The sequence below is a fragment of the Globicephala melas genome, chromosome 7 (genome assembly GCF_963455315.2).
Source record: "Globicephala melas chromosome 7, mGloMel1.2, whole genome shotgun sequence".
In the NCBI taxonomy this organism is placed as follows: domain Eukaryota; kingdom Metazoa; phylum Chordata; class Mammalia; order Artiodactyla; family Delphinidae; genus Globicephala; species Globicephala melas.
The window spans coordinates 73,421,660-73,441,604 of record NC_083320.1 but is presented as its reverse complement, the minus strand read 5'-3'; the positions used below and the strand labels follow the sequence as shown (position 1 = coordinate 73,441,604).

At 39.2% G+C, this 19,945-nt stretch overlaps 1 protein-coding gene across 1 annotated transcript in view; it reads right to left on the bottom strand.

The window, feature by feature from the left end:
• Positions 1-19,945, bottom strand: part of ACVR1C (activin A receptor type 1C) — a 92,387-nt gene that overhangs the window by 47,152 nt on the left and 25,290 nt on the right. The window lies entirely within an intron of this gene.

Below are 19,945 nucleotides of genomic sequence, written 5' to 3'. Positions count from 1 at the left end.
ATTCTTTAACATTATTGTATTGTCACAGTTACCTTTAAGGCATTGATGAGCCATTATACTTCCCCCTCTTCACTAAAGAATACATCTCAGAACGAGAGTCATTTGAACATAGACCATGACCCTCAGGCAATTTTCTTTAATGAACACATCTATTCAGTAGAGCAAAACAAATCAATCATAGAATTTAATATATTCGCATCAATAAAACTTTCAAAAATTAGACTTTGCTAAATTAATCTGTTTTCTTCTCAAGTTTTCTCAACATTCCCTACTTAATAAACACACACACACATATACACACACACCCCACGTTAACTCACATGTTCAAAGTGGTAGAGCACTTCTGTTCTGACGTTAAATATCTGTCATCACGTCAACCACTGGAATAATCCAGTGGTTGTGAGTAATTTATTCAAATTTTATTTAAATTATTTTTAAATAGAACAATGCTGAATAAGCCTTTTGTATCATTACTTTAATGAAGGTTTTGTTAAATCGTAACAGCACCCGGCAATTTCTGAATGTCCAACGTTTTTCCATACAATCACTTTTTTCTCAAATTAAAGTCTTTAAATTGCTAATTACTCAAATTGGAGCTGATTTTATACCTGTAAAATATTTGATACAGAAATGGCCATTTTTATACTCAACTTCAAATACCAGTGTAAGCAATATAGATAATATTCCTATATAACTGCATGTGTAAGAAAGAACAAACCACATAGTGATCAACAGAAATTACCTCTTCTTTTGATAATTGTTCTTGAACAGCAAAATACCATCCCTACAAACATTTTTATTACTACATGCTAAGGGACTTACAATCATGAAATAAAATACCTTTTTTTTATCAACATTGGATCAAGTATAATAGCTTACTCTTCTATTTATTCTAGTGGTTATCAATATAAATAAATATAATCTTTTGTTGATATTAATGTGCTATGGTAGAACCTAATAATGTAGACTGATTGGGACTCAGGAGAGCTAGATATATAAAATCTAGGTAATTTGGAAATGTTTTAAGTCACTCTCCTTGCATAAAAGAGAGTTCATATAATAAAGATCCATCCACCCAGGCATCTTCTGACAGTGGAATCTCCCTCTCTCTAGCATCTTCTGATTCAAATCTGACAAAAGCCTTCAAATCCTGGTAATAATCTTGGCTATTACTTGGCTCCTCTGTGCTTCCACACCCTTATATGAAAGGTGAGATATACCTCCTCATGGTGTCATTATGCAGAATAAAATAGTTAATCTACATAAAGTCCTAAGAATAATGCCTGGCTCATAGGAATTACTATGTAAATATTAGTGACTCTGTCTTCTTTTACTGGAGGAGTTAAAGCTGGTGGTCCTATGAAACAATCAAAATACATTTGTAATCCATAAAGAAAGACTGAATGAACTAATGTGCACAGACCATTTAAAAAGCATAACAAAGAGTGTTTTTCCTATGTTTTCCTCTAAGAGTTTTACAGTGTCTAGTCTTAAACTTAGGTCTTTAATCCATTTTGAGCTTATTTTTGTGTATGGTGTTAGCTAGTGTTATAATTTCATTTTTTACATGCAGCTGTCCAGTTTTCCCAGAGCCACTTATTGAAGAGGCTGTCCTTTCTCCATTGTATATTCTTGCTTCCTTTGTCATAAATTAGGTGACCATATGTGTGTGGGTTTATCTCTGGGTTTAAAACTCTTAGAGGAAAACATAGGAAAAACACTCTTTGACATAAACCACAGCAAGATCTTTTTTGACCCGCCTCCTAGAGTAATGAAAATAGAAACAAAAATAAACAAATGGGACCTAATGAAACTTAAAAGCTTTTGCACAGCAAAGGAAACCATAAACAAGATGAAAAGACAACCCTCAGAATGGGAGAAAATATTTGCAAATGAAGCAATGGAAAAAGGATTAATTTCCAAAATATACAAATAGCTCATGGAGCTCAATATCAAAAAACAAACAACCCAATTAAAAAATGGCCAGAAGACCTAAATAGACATTTCACCAAAGAAGACACACAGTTGGCCAAGAGGCACATGAAAAGATGCTCAATATCACTAATTGTTACAGAAATGCAAATCAAAACTACAATAAGGTATCACCTCACATGGGTCAGAATGGCCGTCATCAAAAAATCTACAAACAATAAATGCTGGAGAGGGTGTGGAGAAAAGGGAACCCTTTTGCACTGTTGGTGGGAATGTAAATTGATACAACCACTATGGAGAAGAGTATGGAGGTTCCTTAAAAAACTAAAAATAGAACTACCATATGACCCAGCAATCCCACTACTGGGCATATACCCTGAGAAAACCATAATTAAAAATGACACATGTACCCAATGTTCATTGCAGCACTATTTACAATAGCCAGGACATGGAAACAACCTAAATGTCCAATGATAGATGAATGGATAAAGAAGATGTGGTACATATATACAATGGAATATTACTCAGCCATTTGAAGGAACGAAATTGGGTCTTTGGAGAGATGTGGATGGACCTAGAGTCTGTCATACAGTGAAGTAAGCCAGAAAGAGAAAAACAAATACCAGATATTAATGCATATATGTGGAATCTAGAAAAATGGTACAGATGAACCTATTTGCAGGGCAGGAATAGAGACGTAGATGTAGAGAATGGACAAGTGGACACAGTGGGGGAAGGGGAGGGTGGGACGAATTGAGAGATTAGGATTGACATATATACACTACCTTACATAAAACAGATAGCTAACAGGAACATGCTATAAAGAACAGGAAGCTCAGCTTGGTGCTCTGTGATGACCTAGATGGATGGGATGGGGGAGGTGGTGGGAGGGAGATCCAAGAGGGAGAGGATATAGGTATACATATAGCTGATTCACTTCATTGTACAGCAGAAACTGACACAACATTGTAAAGCAATTATACTCCAATAAAGAATAAAAATAAAAAAGCATAACAAAGAAATGCATCTCTTTCTGCATGGCTGAGTGAGTTGAAAGCTCTTATTCTTTTAATGGTCCAGGCTAGATCCCCAGTGGTCACAAAGAAGGGTGGTCTTGTGATAGTACAGATAAAGATTTCAGGAAAACACCAAGTTTCCAGTCCTGGCTCTGTCACTCACTTGTTGATTGGCTTTGGAGAAGATATTTAACCTTATAGGGCTTCAGTGCCTTCCTCTGAAAAATGGGAAATTAACCAGGGGAAGGGCAGTGGGTCTAGAAATCCTGAAGTCCCATAGAGTGCCAACATTTTACAATTTTATGAATTTACAACTTACGGAAATTTAAAAATATGGAAAATTCTTTTACAATTAAAAAACCTACCCCACTGTGGTTATTCTTCAATCTCATATTTTAAGGGGCTGAAGTTGGGAAGAATAACTCTCCTGACACATAGTCTCAAACCATTTGTTACTAGACTCTTCATCAGAGTCTCCTTGAATTTTCTATTTCCATGAGAAGCCTAGTCTGGAAATCAAGGCAAGTAACTAAGGGATATGGGTCCAATGAGTGGAGACAACCATAAAGTACTCAATAACTAAACATATGTTAGTTTCATGTGTGCTTATCGTTGCGTATAATTCCCAGTGCAACCGTGGGAATTAGTTGCCACTCTCTCCATTTTACAGATAATGAAATGAGGCTCAAAAAGATCAAGTGACTGAATTTATGTGGCAGTCATCAGACTACTCAAACAATGTTGTCTCTATCCTACCAAAGCTGATATTAAAAAAAAAAAAAAGATGGGTACAGAAACCATCCTCACACCTCACCAGTTTCTAGCAATGGTGAATAAAATATAACTTATTATAAAATTTATATTTTATATACAAGAAAATATTTTATTTTTAGAATAAAATTTAATTCTAATACAGCAAAAAGAAATTAATAATTACTTAACAATGGACAATTGATACTTTGATCTTTATTGTCCTAATTATCTTTTTAAACAAATTCTGCCTACATATTTTCTGAGACAAGTGGTCAAATAAAAGTCAATATCCTGTGCCTAATATCTAGTATAAATAATCTTACCTTTCAGTTTGTTTAAGTTTTGTATTAAGTGTAAGTTTCTAAGTACATAATCTGATACTTTCTCTTGGAAGCATTACTAGCTCCTTATAAAAATGATTACAGGGCTTCCCTGGTGGCGCAGTGGTTGAGAGTCCACCTGCCAATGCAGGGGACACGGGTTCGTGCCCCGGTCCGGGAAGATCCCACATGCCGCGGAGCGGCTGGCCCGTGAGCCATGGCCACTGAGCCTGTGAGTCCAGAGCCTGTGCTCCGCAACGGGAGAGGCCACAACAGTGAGAGGCCTGTGTACTGCAAAAAAAAAAAAAAAAAAAAACTCCTTCAATTCAAAGTAAAAGGTACCAATCAGAAGAATAATACAGACCAAAGTGATACAGTTAAGACATAGTTAAGTGACACATTTACTTTAAATCTTGCATGATGGAAAACACTGACAAAACTGAGGATTTGTTGATGATAATGGCTTCAAACAATTGCTAAATGTCCTCATTTATTCCAGGTCAATTGGCTGTACTGTAGCACTGACAGAGAACAAACAGCAAACTAAAACGAACCTAAGATGTATATCTAAGACACAACCTACAAACGTATTCAGTCTTGCACATAGTGGATTGGTGGGAAATGAAAAATGCAAGACTGAACATAGATCCCTAGTGTTACCAATTAAAACATAGGTTGCCATTAGAGACGAGACATGCATTCATATTTTGTTTTTTAAAAAGAATTATGTTATTGAGTCAATTACACTAGAATATTCTATGACAGGATAAAACTGGTTGTTAGCAGACAACAGGTCAGACTTACATTTCTTTATTTTATACTTTCCCATTACACTGTACTTGAGTCATATGGAAAGGGATAGCAAATGAAGTTGAAGAAGGAGGTAATTACCCGTAATAAGGAGGTCTATTAGATTTTCCCCACAAGGAAGATTGCATTTTTCTTGTGTCTCCTCCTACCCTTTTAATTATCCTCTTCTTCCCCCTCTTTGCCAATTAGTCTATAAAAGCCAAGACATCTGTTACCCACATGAAACCAAAGGATGTGCATATTTCTAATCAACCAGAAAATAAATGTTCATCCATATTTACATGTGGTGGCAAGCACACCCTGGTGTCTAGAAATGTAAAGACCGTAAGACTACAAAAAAGAACCCAATTATCACTTGTGTCTGTGTGCTATTCTTACTAATATTTGGTTGGGAAATATTAGTGTTTTGAATTAGATACTATGTTCAATAAACTGGTTTCCTACATTTGGGGGTTATATGCTAAAACATTTATTAGCCAGTGCCTTACATAAATTTCTGACACATACCTTTTCCTCTTTTCCAAAAATTAGGTGATTCAATTTCCCTAATTTGGGAGCAGGACATAAAATGCAAAATATTTTTTTAATTCAGAAAACTCTCAGGTTTGACCTGCTGCCTTTCATCATTTGCAGACTTCTGAGTTAAAAAAAGAACAACTCAAGCTCATCAGTGTTTTGAATATGAAAAGGACAGCAACAGGAAAGGAACCGGGACAACTGGCACTACTGTCTGTGAAGTAAAGCTAGACAGGGCAATGGAAATTCTTTGACCCTTTGTATTCCTTTTCAAAATTTTATTTCCTTGTCATATGGTCATTTCAAAACATTTTCCTTTCTTAATGGTAAGGAAAAATAGAATAGAAAAAGAAAGTAGCTTTAATAAAATATGGGCAGAGGACCTTAAGACGGCAGAGGAGTAAGATGTGGAGATCACCTGCCTCCCCACAAATACATCAAAAATACATCTAGGGCTGCCCTGGTGGCGCAGTGGTTGAGAGTCCACCTGTCGATGCAGGGAACACGGGTTTGTGCCCCGGTCTGGGAAGATCCCACATGCCGTGGAGCGGCTAGGCCCGTGAGCCATGGCCACTGAGCCTGCACGTCCAGAGCCTGTGCTCCGCAACGGGAGAAGCCACAACAGTGAGAGGCCCGTGTACCGCAAAAAAAAAAAAAAAAAAAAAAAAAAAATCTACACGTGGAACAACTCTTACAGAAAACCTACTGAATGCTGGCAGAAGACCTCAGACCTCCCCAAAGGCAAGAAACTCCCCACATATCTGGGTAGGGAAAAAGAAAAAAAGTAAAAACAGAGACAAAGGAATAGGGATGGGACCTGCACCTCTGGGAGGGAGCTGTGAAGGACAAAAAGTTTCCACACACTAGGAAGCCCCTTCACTGGTGGAGACAGGCTGGGGCGGGGTGGGAGGAACCTTCAGAGCCATGCAGGAGAGTGCAGCAGCAGGGGTGCAGAGAGCAAAGCAGAGAGATTCCCTCACAGAGAATCAGTGCCAACCAGCACTCATCAGCCTGAGACGCTTGTCTGCTCACCCACTGGGGAGAGTGGGGGCTGGGAGCTGAGGTTCGGGCTTTGGAGGTCAGATCTCAGGGAGAGGTTGGGATCTCTGGGGTTAGCTGCATGAACACAACCTGAAGGGGGCTAGTGCACCACAGCTAGCTGGGAGGGAGTCAGGGAAAAAGTCTGGAACTGCCTAAGAGTCAAGAGAACATTGTTTTGGAGTGCATGAGGAGAGGGGATTCAGAGCACCACCTAAAAGAGCTCCAGAGATGGGCATGAGCCACAGCTATCAGTGCGGACACCAGAGATGGGCATAAAACACTAAGGCTGCTGCTGCAGCCACCAAGAATCCTGTGTGCAAACACAGGTCACTATCCACACCTCCCCTCCCAGGAGCCTGTGCAGCCCGCCACTGCCAGGGTACCGTAATCCAGGGAGAACTTCCCCAGGAGAACACACGGCGCGCCTCAGGCTGTTGCAAGGTCACGCTGGCCTCTGCCGCTGCAGGCTTGCCCCACATTCAGTACCTCTCCCTTCCCACGGCCTGAGTGAGCCAGAGCCCCTGAATCAGACACTCCTTTAACCCCCTCCTGTCTGGGCGAAGAACAGATGCCATCAGGCGACCTACATGCAGAGGCGGAGCCAAATCCAAAGCTGAACCCCGGGAGCTGTGCGAAGAAAGAAGAGAAAGGGAAATCTCTCCCTGCAGCCTCAGGAGCAGCAGATTAAATCTCCACAATCGACTTGTTGTACCCTGCATCTGTGGAATATCTGAACAGACAATGAATCATCCCAAAATTGAGGCGGTGGACTTTGGGATCAACTGTAGACTTCGGGTTTGCTTTCTGCATCTAATTTGTTTCTGGTTTTATGTTTATCTTAGTTAAGTATTTAGAGCTTATTATCATTGATAGATTCTTTTATTGATTTGGTTGCTCTCTTTCTTTTTATATATATTTTTTTCTTTTCTTTTTCTCTTTTGTGAGTGTGTATGTGTATGCTTCTTTGTGTGATTTTGTCTGTATAGGGTTGCTTTTACCATTTGTCCTAGGGTTCTGTCAGTCTGTTTTTCTTTTTAGTATAGTTTTTAGCACTTGTTATCATTGGTGGATTTGTTTATCGGTTTGGTTGCTCTCTTCTTTTATTTTTAGTTTTTTTTATTTTAATAACTTTATTTATTTATTTTTCTTTCTTTCTTTCTTTTCTACCTTTTTTTCTGAGCCGTGTGGCTGACAGGGTCTTCATGCTCCGGCCGGGTGTCATGCCTGAGCCCCTGAGGTGAGAGAGCCTAGTTCATGACATTGGTCCACCAGAGACCTCCGGAACCCATGTTATACCAACAGGCGAGAGCTCTCCCAGAGATCCCCGTCTCAACGCTAAGACCCAGCTCCGCTCAATGACAAGCAAGCTACAGTGCTGGACATGCCATGACAAACAACTAGCAAGACAGGAGCACAACCCCACCCATTAGCAGAGAGGCTGCCTAAAATCATAGTAAGTTCACAAACATTCCAAAACACACCACCAGGTGCAGTCCTGCCCACCAGAAACACAAGATCCAGCCTCATCCACCAGAACACAGGCACCAGTACCCTCCACCAGGAAGCCTACACAAACCACTTAACCAAACTTAGCCACTGGGGGAAGACACCAAAAACAATGGGAACTGTGAACCTGCAGCCTGTGAAAAGGAGACCCCAAACACAGTAAGTTAAGCAAAATGAGAAGACAGAGAAACACACGGTACATGAAGGAGCAAGGGGTAAACCCACCAGACCAAACAAATGAAGAGAAATAGGCAGTCTACCTGAAAAAGAATTCAGAGTAATGATAGAAAAGATGATCCAAAATCTTGGAAATAGAATAAATACAAGAAACGTTTAACAAGGACCTAGAAGAACGAAAGAGCAAACAAGCAATTATGAACAACACAATAAATGAAATTTAAAATTCTCTAGAAAAAATCAAGAGCAGAAAAACGGAGGCAGAAGAACGGATAAGTGACCTAGAAGATAAAATAGTGGAAATAACTACCAAAGAGAAGAATAAAGAAAAAAGAATGAAAAGAATTGAGGAGTCTCAGAGACCTCTGGGACATTAAACTCACCAATATTTGAATTATAGGGGTCCCAGAAGAGGAATAGAAAAAGAAAGAGTCTGAGAAAATAATTGAGGAGATTATACTTGAAAACTTCCCTAATATGGGAAAGGAAATGGTCAATCAAGTCTAGGAAGTGCAGAGAGTCCCATACAGGATAAATACAAGGAGAAACATGCCAAGACACATATTAATCAAACTATCAGGCTTCCCTGGTGGCGCAGTGGTTGAGAGTCCGCCTGCTGATGCAGGGGACGCAGGTTCATGCCCCGGTCGAGGAAGATCCCACATGCCGTGGAGCGGCTGGGCCTGTGAGCCATGGCCGCTGAGCCTGCATGTCTGGAGCCTGTGCTCCACAACGGGAAAGGCCACAACAGTGAAAGGCCCGCATACCGCAAAACAAAAACAAAAACAAAAAAACAAAAAAAAAAAACTATCAAAAATTAGATACAAAGAAAACATATTAAAAGCAGCAATAGAAAAGGAACAAATAACATACAAGGGGCTCTCCATAAGATTAACAGCTGATCTTTCAGCAGAAACTCTGCAAGCCAGAAGGGACTGGCAGGACATATTTAAAGTGATGAAGGGGAAAAACCTACAACCAAGAATACTCTACCCAGTAAGGATCTCATTCAGATTCAACAGAGAAATTAAAACCTTTACAGACAAGCAAAAGCTAAGAGAATTCAGCACCAACAAACCAGCTTTGACAAAAACGCTAAAGGAACTTCTCTAGGCAGGAAACTTACAAAAGAAGACTTACAAAAACAAACCCAAACCAATTAAGAAAATCGTAATAGGAACATACATATTGATAATTACCTTAAATGTAAATGGATTAAATGCTCCAACCAAAAGACATAAACTGGCTGAATGGATACAAAACAAGACACATATATACGCTGTCTACAAGTGACCCACGTCAGACCTAGGGACACATACAGACTGAAAGTGAGGGTATGGAAAAAGGTATTCCATGCAAATGGAAATCAAAAGAAAGCTGGAGTAGCAATTCTCATATCAGACAAAATAGACTTTAAAATAAAGACTATTACAAGAGACAAAGAAGGACACTGAATAATGATCAAGGGATCAATCAAAGAAGAACATATAACAATTGTAAATATTTATGCACCCAACATAAGAGCACCTCAATACATACGGCAAATGCTAACAGCCGTAAAAGGGGAAATTGACAGCAACACAATCATAGTAGGGGACTTTAACAACCCACTTTCACCAATGGACAGATCGTCCAAATTGAAAATAAATAAGGAAACACAAGCTTTAAATGATACATTAAACAAGATGGACTTAATTCATATTTATAGGACAGTCCATCCAAAAAAAAACAGAATACACTTTCTTCTCAAGTGCTCATGGAACATTCTCCAGGAGAGACCATATCTTGGGTCACAAATCAAGCCTTGGTTAATTTAAGAAAATTGAAATCATATCAAGTATCTTTTCTGACCACAACTCTATGAGACTAGATAGCAATTATAGGAAAAAAAACCTGCAAAAACTACAAACACATGGAGGCTAAACAAGACACTACTTATAACCAAGAGATCACTGAAGAAATAGAAGAGGAAATCAAAAAATACCTAGAAACAAATGACAACGAAAACACGACAACCCAAAACCTATGGGATGCAGCAAAAACAGTTCTAAGAGGGAAGTTTATAGCAATACAATCTTACCTCAAGAAACAAGAAACATCTCAAATAAACAACCTAACCTTACACCTAAAGCAATTAGAGAAAGAAGAACAAAAATACCCCAAAGTCAGCAGAAGGAAAGAAATCATAAAGATCAGATCAGAAATAAATGAAAAGGAAATGAAGGAAACAATAGGAAAGATCAATAAAACTAAAAGCTGGTTCTCTGAGAAGATAAACAAAATTGATAAACCATTAGCCAGACTCATCAAGAAAAAAAGGGAGAAGACTCAAATCAATAGAACTAGAAATGAAAAAGGGGAAGTAACAACTGACATTGCAGAAATACAAAGGATAATGAGAGATTACTACAAGCAACTCTATGCCAATAAAATGGACAACCTGGAAGAAATGAACAAATGCTTAGAAAGCACAACCTTCCAAGGCTGAACCAGGAAGAAATGGAAAATATAAACAGACCAAACACAAGCACTGAAATTGAGATTCTGATTAAAAATCTTCCAACAAACAGAAGTCCAGGACCAGATGGGTTCACAGGCAAATTCTATCAAACGGTTAGAGAAGAGCTAACACCTATCCTTCTCAAACTCTTCTAAAATATAGCAGAGGGAGGGAACACTCCCAAACTCATTCTACAAGGCCACCATCACCCTGATACCAAAACCAGACAAAGATGCCACAAAAAAAGAAAACTAAGGGCCAATATCACTGATGAACATAGATGCAAAAATCCTTAACAAAATGCTAGCAAACAGAATCCAACATTAAAAGGATCATACACCATGATCAAGTGGGGTTTATCCCAGGAATGCAAGGATTTTTCAATATATGCAAATCAGTCAATGTGATACACCATATTAACAAATTGAAGGAGAAAAACCATATGATCATCTCAATAGATGCAGAAAAAGATTTTGACAAAATTCAACATGCATTTATGACAAAAATCCTCTGGAAAGGGGGTTTATCTCAACGTAATAAAGATCATGTTGACAAATCTACAGCCAACATCATTCTCAATGGTGAAAAACTGAAACCATTTCCACTATGATCAGGAACAAGACAAGGTTGCCCACTCTCACCACTATTATTTAAAATAGTTTTGGAAGTTTTAGCCACAGTAATCAGAGAAGAAAAAGAAATAAAAGTAATCCAAATCAGAAGTGAAGAAGTAAAACTGTCACTGTTTGCAGATGACATGATACTATACAAAGAGAATCCTAAAGATGCTACCAGAAAACCATTAGAGCTAAACAATGAAATTGGTAAAGTAGCAGGATACAAAATTAATGCACAGAAATATCTTGCATTCCTATACACTAATGATGAAAAATCTGAAAGAGAAATTAAGGAAACACTCCCATTTACCATTGCCACAAAAAGAATAAAATACCTAGGAATAAACCTACCTAGGGAGACAAAAGACCTGTATGCAGAAAACTATAAGACACTGATGAAAGAAATTGAAGATGATACAAACAGATGGAGAGATATACCATGTTCTTGGATTGGAGGATTCAACATTGTGAAAATTACTATACTACCCAAAGCAATCTACAGATTCAGTGCAATCCCTATCAAACTACCAATGGCATTTTTCTGAGAACTAGAACAAAAAAATTCACAATTTGTATGGAAACACAGAAGACCTTGAATAGCCAAAGCAATCTTGAGAAAACAAATGGAGCTGGAGGAATCAGATTCCTGGACTTCAGACTATACTACAAAGCTACAGTAATCAAGACAATATGGTATTGGCACAAAAGCAGAAATATAGATCAGTGGAACAGGGTAGAAAGCTCAGAGATAAACCCACACACATATGTTTACCTTATCTTTGATAAAGGAGGCAGGAATATACCGTGGAGAAAAGACAGCCTCTTCAATAAGTGGTGCTGGGAAAACTGGACAGCTACATGTAAGAGAATGATATTAGAACACTCCCTAACACCCTATACAAAAATAAACTCAAAATGGATTAAAGACCTAAATGTTAGGCCAGGCACTATAAAAACTCTTAGAAGAAAACATAGGCAGAACACTCTATGACATAAACCACAGCAAGATCCTTTTTGACCCACCTCCTAGAAGAATGGAAATAAAAACAAAAATAAACAAATGGGACCTAATGAAACTTAAAAGCTTTTGCACAGCAAAGGAAACCATAAACAAGATGAAAAGACAACCCTCAGAATGGGAGAAAATATTTTCAAATGAAGCAACTGACAAAGGATTAATCTCCAAAATATACAAGCAGCTCATGCAGCTCAATATCAAAAAACAAACAACCCAATCCAAAAATGGTCAGAGGACCTAAGTAGACATTTCTCCAAAGAAGATATACAGATTGCCAACAAACACATGAAAGAATGCTCAACATCACTAATCATTAGAAAAATGCAAATCAAAACTACAATTAGGTACCACCTCACACCGGTCAGAATGGCCATCATCAAAAAATCTACAAACAATAAATGCTGGAGAGGGTGTGGAGAAAAGGGCACCCTACTGCACTGTTGGTAGGAATGTAAATTGATATAGCCACTATGGAGAACAGTATGGAGGTTCCTTAAAAAACTAAAAATAGAACTACCATATGACCCAGCAATCCCACCACTGGGCATATACCCTGAGAAAACCATAATTCAAAGAGTCATGTACCACAATGTTCATTGCAGCACTATTTACAGTAGCCAGGACATGGAAGCAACCTAAGTGTCCATTGACAAATGAATGGATAAAGAAGATATGGCACATATATACAATGGAATATTACTCAGGCATAAAAAGAAATGAAACTAAGTTATTTGTATTGAGGTGGATGGACCTAGAGTCTGTCATACAGAGTGAAGTAAGTCAGAAAGAGAAAAACAAATACTGTGTGCTAACACATGTATATGGAATCTAAAAAAAAAAAAATGGTTCTGATGAACCTAGAAGCAGGACAGGAATAAAGATGCAGATGTAGAGAATGGACTTGAGGACACAGGGAGGGGGAAGGGTAAGCTGGGATGAAGTGAGAGAGTGGCATTGACATATATACACTACCAAATGTAAAATAGATAGCTAGTGGGAAGCAGCTGCATAGCACAGGGAGATCAGCTCACTGCTTTGTGACCACCTAGAGGGGTGGGATATGGAGGGTGGGAGGGAGATGCAAGAGGGAGGGGTTACGGGGATATAAGAATACATATAGCTGATTCACTTTGTTATACAGCAGAAACTAACAACAACCTTGTAAAGCAATTATACTACAATAAAGATGCTAAATAAAGAAGTAAAATATGGGCAATATAAAAGCAAACTTTTTGGCTAAATGAGCTTTAAGCAGAAATTCAACTTCTAGAAATTATATTTGCCTGGCTGTATCCAAAGAAATTCATAACTCCTAAAATATAGGAATGTATACCCAGCACAACGGAAAACCATTCCTTTGTGCAAGTGGCAATTGTATTCCCTGTTCCAGGAGGCCTCATCCTCATGGCTGAGAAGGAGCAGAACCACCCTAACAGGAGGGATGCTATCTAAGTGAACCACTTTCACTTCCAGTTGTAGAGCTCAATTTAGGAAAAGTCCAGCACATCTTGAATTCTAATATTAGCCATTCTGAACATCCTCAATCCAAAAGCAGCACTAAATTGACTTCCCTGGTGGTCCAGTGGTAAAGAATCCGCCTTCCAGTGCAAGGGACGTGGGTTCAATCCCTGGTTGGGGAACTAAGATCCCACATGCCAAGGGGCAACTAAGCCCACGTGCCACAACTACCGAGCTCACGCGCCTCAATGAGAGAGCCGCATGCCGCAAACTACAGAGACCACGCGCCCTGAAGCCTGAGCCACAACTAGAGAGAAGCCCGCATGCCACAACGAACAGCCCACATGGCAGTGAAAGATCCTGCATGCTTCAGCGAAGACCCTGTATGTTGCAAGTAAGACCTGACGCAGCCAAAATCAATCAGTAAATAAAATAGAATAAAATAAATAAATATTTAAAAATAAAGCAGCACTAAATGAAACCTGAGGTTTCAGCCCACCTTTACCATAAACCACCTAAGACTTCAGACAAATTTCTCAACCTCTCCGCATCTTAGACTCCTCATCCGATATATCATAAGGTCAGGAAGTAGATTCGATTTCTAAAGACCCCTCCAATTTTATAGCCCTCTTCTGCTCTGAGCTCAGGTCACAATTCTCAATATAAGTAATTTTGGGGTTACCCGATCTATCATAGATAGAGAGCTTGGGTTAGAAATATGAGCACCCAGTGAAGGACAGGTTTGTACCTCCAGATCCACACATATTTCAGTGTGATCCACATATTTCAGTGGGTGAGTGGATCCTACAGGTTTGTAATCCAACAAAACTTCTCCAGTCAATATTAAAGACGATTTATCTTGCTCTATATTTATCATATGAGAATCTAATGTTCTTTTCGAGGTCAGCATGATATTTTGGGGAAGTAGAGGAAAGTTCAAAGCCTCTCTGAATTGATCTTGACATCCAGACTCTTGACTAATCCCTAAATCACCGTATATACATGATTACAACTTTAGACCTTGACTGTAGTCATGTAAGGAAGAAAAGGACTGACGCTGTTTGGGGTCTCCCATCTCAAAGCATCATGTCAAAGAAAAGGCTGTTCCTAATCACAGGACACATGTCTTCTGCTACCCTCCCATATACTTCTTATTGAATTTGAGAAGTTTTCTTACGTTGGCAGCCTAAGTGGTTCCTTATCAAACTGTTCCTTCAAGTCCTGAGATTTTGTATTGTCTTCTGCCTAGGAGAAGAGTGAATCTCAATGGATTCCAATTACATTTAGGATAAAACAAAATCCACAATCATTATTATGACCTAAGAGCCTAGTAAGTCTGGATTCTTCTCAATCCTTGAACCTCATTTCTTATAACTAAGCCTCCTGGACACACCGGTCTCCTTGTTATAGTTCTAAATAACAAGTTCTTTCCCACATCATTGTCTTTGCTCAGACTGGTCCCTTTGCCTGTCATGCTCCTCCTTTCCTTCTAATTCTTCAGATCTCAGCTCGAACATCACCACCTCAGAGAAATCTTCACAGACTCCTCTTGCCAGACCATCTGCTCTCCATCCTTTCTGGTACTTAACTGCAATCTGTAATTAGCTTATTTATTATATCAGCCTCACTAGAATGAAAACTTCATGAAGACAGGGATCTTTTCCTGCCTTATCTACCATCATATTCTCCAACAACTAGAAGACGGTATGGCATATGATAAAAACCCAATTAACAAGTATTAAATTAAAAATTGTAGAAAACTGCAAAGTACAGAAGAATATAAGATAGCTAAATTCATAACACAACTCAAAACCCTATAATATTCTCATTATAGTATATTTTCTTCTAGTTTTTTCCGTAAGAGTTTTTCACAGTTGAATTCTACCTATAAACACAATTTTAAATGCTGCTTTTTAAGTCTGTCAGCATTATATCATGAGCTTTATAATATCTTCTTTATGGTAATTCGATGGTATTGATAGACCTATTATTAATGTAAATGGATGGCATATAGCATTTCCTTACTTTTAGGCATTTCAGTTGTTTCTAATTTTTGCAATTAAATAACACTGTTGAACATCTTTGTGGATTAATTTTTAACCAAATTTAATTTCCTAATCTAGAGCCCCCAAAATTACAACATCTGACATTCTTGATAGAATTGTCAAACAGCTTTCCAGAAAAGTTGTACTAATTAAGATTTCCATTGGCCCTTATGAAAGTACCTATTTCACAATACATTTTTCAGCATTAGATATTCTCACTAAAAACTTAATAATATGACAGATGGAAGTTGCATCTCATTTTAATCTGCTTTTCCCTCCTAATGGGGTTGAAATTTTTTTTAATATTTCCTCTGGATTTTCTCTTAGGTGATTTTTTGTCCATGCCGTTTATCTCTTGGATAAATCTTGAAACTTCTCAGTTTAAAAGAGCTGTCTACAAAGATAGAAATCCTTTGTCATATGTGTCACATATAACCTTTCCCACTTTCATTTTATTTGCTTTTTTCCTAATGCACCATCTTCATTGTTTTGAAAAATATATATATTTCCTCTGGATTACCAGCCTTTTACTTGGCACTTTCCTCCTTTGCCTTCAAGCTTGAAAAATCTCCCATCCAGATGTTTTCTAAATGTTCAATATTTTATTCCACCTAATGATTTTTTATACACTAACCATTAAATTCATGTGGAATTTGTGGTATGAAAAAATACATAAATCTTTTTTGTTTATTTTTTAAACTTATTTATTTATTCATTTTTGGCTGCGTTGGGTCTTCGTTGCTGCATACAGGCTTTCTCTAGTTGTGGAGAGCGGGAGCTACTCTTCGTTGCAGTGCACAGGCTTCTCATTGCAGTGGCTTCTCTTGTTGCGGAGCATGGGCTCTAAGCATGTGGGCTTCAGTAGTTATGGCACGTGGGCTCAGTAGTCGTGGCTCACGGGCTCTAGAGCACAGGCTTGGTAGTTGTGGCGCATGGGCTTAGTTGCAGTGCGGCATGTGGGATCTTCCTGGACCAGGGCTCGAACCCATGTCCCCTGCATTGGCAGGCAGATTCTTAACCACTGCGCCACCAGGGAAGGTGATAAGTGAATTATTTTATGCCAAGTTCCCAGATGTTAAAAATGTTTTTTAAAACATTATTAAAAGAATATTGCAATTTTTAAGAATTTGTATCAGGGAAGTGTAATCAAAACCACAAGAAGATATCATCTTATACCGTTAGAATGGCTATTATCAAAAAAAAAAAAGAAAAAGGGGGCTTCCCAGGTGGCCCAGCGGTTGAGAGTCCACCTGCCGATGCAGGGGACACGGGTTCGTGCCCCAGTCCGGGAAAATCCCACGTGCCGCGGAGCGGCTGGGCCCGTGAGCCATGGCCGCTGAGCCTGCGTGTCCGGAGCCTGTGCTCCACAACGGGAGAGGCCACAACAGTGAGAGGCCCGCGTACCGCAAAAAAAAAAAAAAAAAGAAAAGAAAAAGAAAGAAGGAAAGAACAAACAAGTGAGGTGGTGAGGATGTGCAGAAAAGGGAAACCTTGTACACTGTTCATGGGGATATAAATTGGTGCAGCCACTCTGGAAAAGGAGGTCCCTAAAAAAATTTTAAATAGAACTATCATATAATCAGCAATTCCACTCCTGAATATTTATTCACAGAAAACAAAAACACAAACTTGAAAAGGTATATGAACATTATATATGTAAATAATGTTCACTGCAACATTATTTACAATTGCCAAGATATGGAACCTAAGTGTCCATCAACAGATGAATAGATAAAGAAAATATGGTATACACACACACACACATACACACACACACACACACACACACAACACACACACACTGGAATATTATTCAGCCATAAAAAGGGATGAAGTCTTGCCATTTGTGACAATATGTCTGGACCTTGAGGGCATCATGACAAGTGAAATAAGTCAGACAGAGAAAGACAAACATCATATGATTTCACTTATATGTAGAATCTGAAAATTAAAATCTTGTGACAGTATATGGTGATAAATATAAACTAGACTTTAACAAAAAGGATATTGTACGAGTTAGGGTTTTCCAAAGATACAGAACCAGTAGGATGTGTACACACACATGCGCGTATGTGTGTATATATATATATCTATACATCTGTACCTACAGAGAGAAAGAGAAATTTATTCTAAGGAATTGGTCACTGGATTGTAGAGGTTAACAATTCCAAATCTGCAGAATAGGCCAGGAGAATGGAGACCTAGGGAAGAGTTGATGTTGCAACTCAAGTCTAAAAATGGTTTGGAGGCAGAATTCCTTCTTCTGGGACCTTAATTTTCCTCAAAAGCTCTTTAACTGATATGATGAGGCCCACCCAATTATGGAGGGTAATCTGCTTTACTCTAAGACTATTGATTTAAATGTTAATCTCATCTTAAGAATAACTTCACAACAAAATCCACACTGGTGATCAAAAACTGGGTACCATGGTCTTGTCTAGTTGACTCATAAAATTAACCATCACAAGTATTTATTATGTGTCAAACACCATGGTAAGAGCTAAGGAAAGGAGGTAGGGAGGAAAGCAAAAAGGTCATTTCCTAAAGAAATTGCAGTGTTAAAGGACAGTACTATAATGTGGAAAACGGAGCCAGAGATGTGTACACAGTGTGTTAGGACACAGAAGCTGAGTGCTGCTTAATTCAGCTGGGGAGGGGGCAGGGGTGGATAGGGAAGGTTCCTTTGAGGTGAGTCTTGAGAAGCACAATTGTTCTTCACCATCCCCAGTCTCCTCTCCTCCCCCATTCAGAGTACCAGTCCTACCCCACACTCTCAGCAGTCCCCAAAGACCCTCCAGCCAGCCCCACCAGCCTGGGGAAAGCATGGCAGTCCTCACCCACTGGACAGTGAGGAAATAGCTCCTGTTATGGGGCTGAAATATATGGGCGCTAACTTGTCCCCACTTTGCCAATACATTCTTGTCACACCCATTCCCCAGATGGAACTACATTCCCAGTCCAAGCATCTCAGTGTCCTGGGCACCACCCTCCCAAGGGCCCCTCGACTCTTCTGGCACTGACTGGGAAGGTTCAGTCACCTTCCCTAGAGTTGCAGGTTGGGGCTCAGAGCCCTCCCCCTGTACAGGGCCTGGGGACTTCTACCTCCTCTTCACCTGAACGGTTTGCAGGTCCTCCCTCGGGTTGCCCAGATCCCCAGGATGTCAGCCGGGCTTTGGCATGAGTGAATTCCGGACCCAGTCAGCTCCGGCTGGCTTCACCCCCTGCCTGCCCAGAGAGAGTCTCACTCCAGAGATGCCTTCCCAGTGATCCTGGGTACCATCTAGTGGCAGCATAGAGAGGACGCGGGCTACTTTTTACAGAATAACCTCCACTCCCGAGTAGCGTTTCTCAAGCCTTTTTTTTTTTTAATAAATTTATTTATTTATTTTTGGCTGCGTTGGGTCTTTGTTGCTGCGCACGGGCCTTCTCTAGTTGTGGCGAGCAGGGGCTACTCTTTGTTGCGGTACGCAGGTTTCTCATTGTGGTGGCTTCTCTTGCTACAGAGCACAGGCTCTAGGTGCGCGGGCTTCAGTAGTTGTGGCATACGGTCTCTAGAGTGCAGGCTCAGTAGTTGTGGCGCATGGGCTTAGTTGCTCCATGGCATGTGGGATCTTCCTGGACCACGGCTTGAACCCGTGTCCCCTGCACTGGCAGGCGGATTCTCAACCACTGTGCCACCAGGCAAGTCCCTCTCAAGCATTTTTAAAACCCGTATTTCTTTCAACTAAACATAAAAATCTGACACCCTTAGTTTTCTATTATTTGACATTGGAAATAAAATGAATAAAAGAAAAATAGATAATTAAGTCTTTAATACTTATTATTTGCATATTCATTTAGATCCCATTGCCCATAGAGCTGCTATGTTGATGTTCACATAAAATCACACTCGATAGTAATGGTTACCAGATTTGGGGATATCGCCCACCCGTAAAATTTCGAAAATAATTTTGAGACTCAGTCAAGGGTTGAACTAAATTTTTACTTTCCCAAGGAAGAACATTAAAAAAAGAAAAAAAAAAGCACACTCTATTAGCATCATTTCAAAAAAGAAAGGGAATTACAATACCAATGAAGTAAGGAAGGACATAAATCCCAGGTTTAAGGACAGACCTTAATAAGATCAAGGATATCTTTTAAAATTTTCAGATGTTGTAAAACATAATTGTATTTTATCATGTTACATTTCTTTTGTCTTTTTCTGATACAGATTGTTCATCTGGGGATGAACTGTGC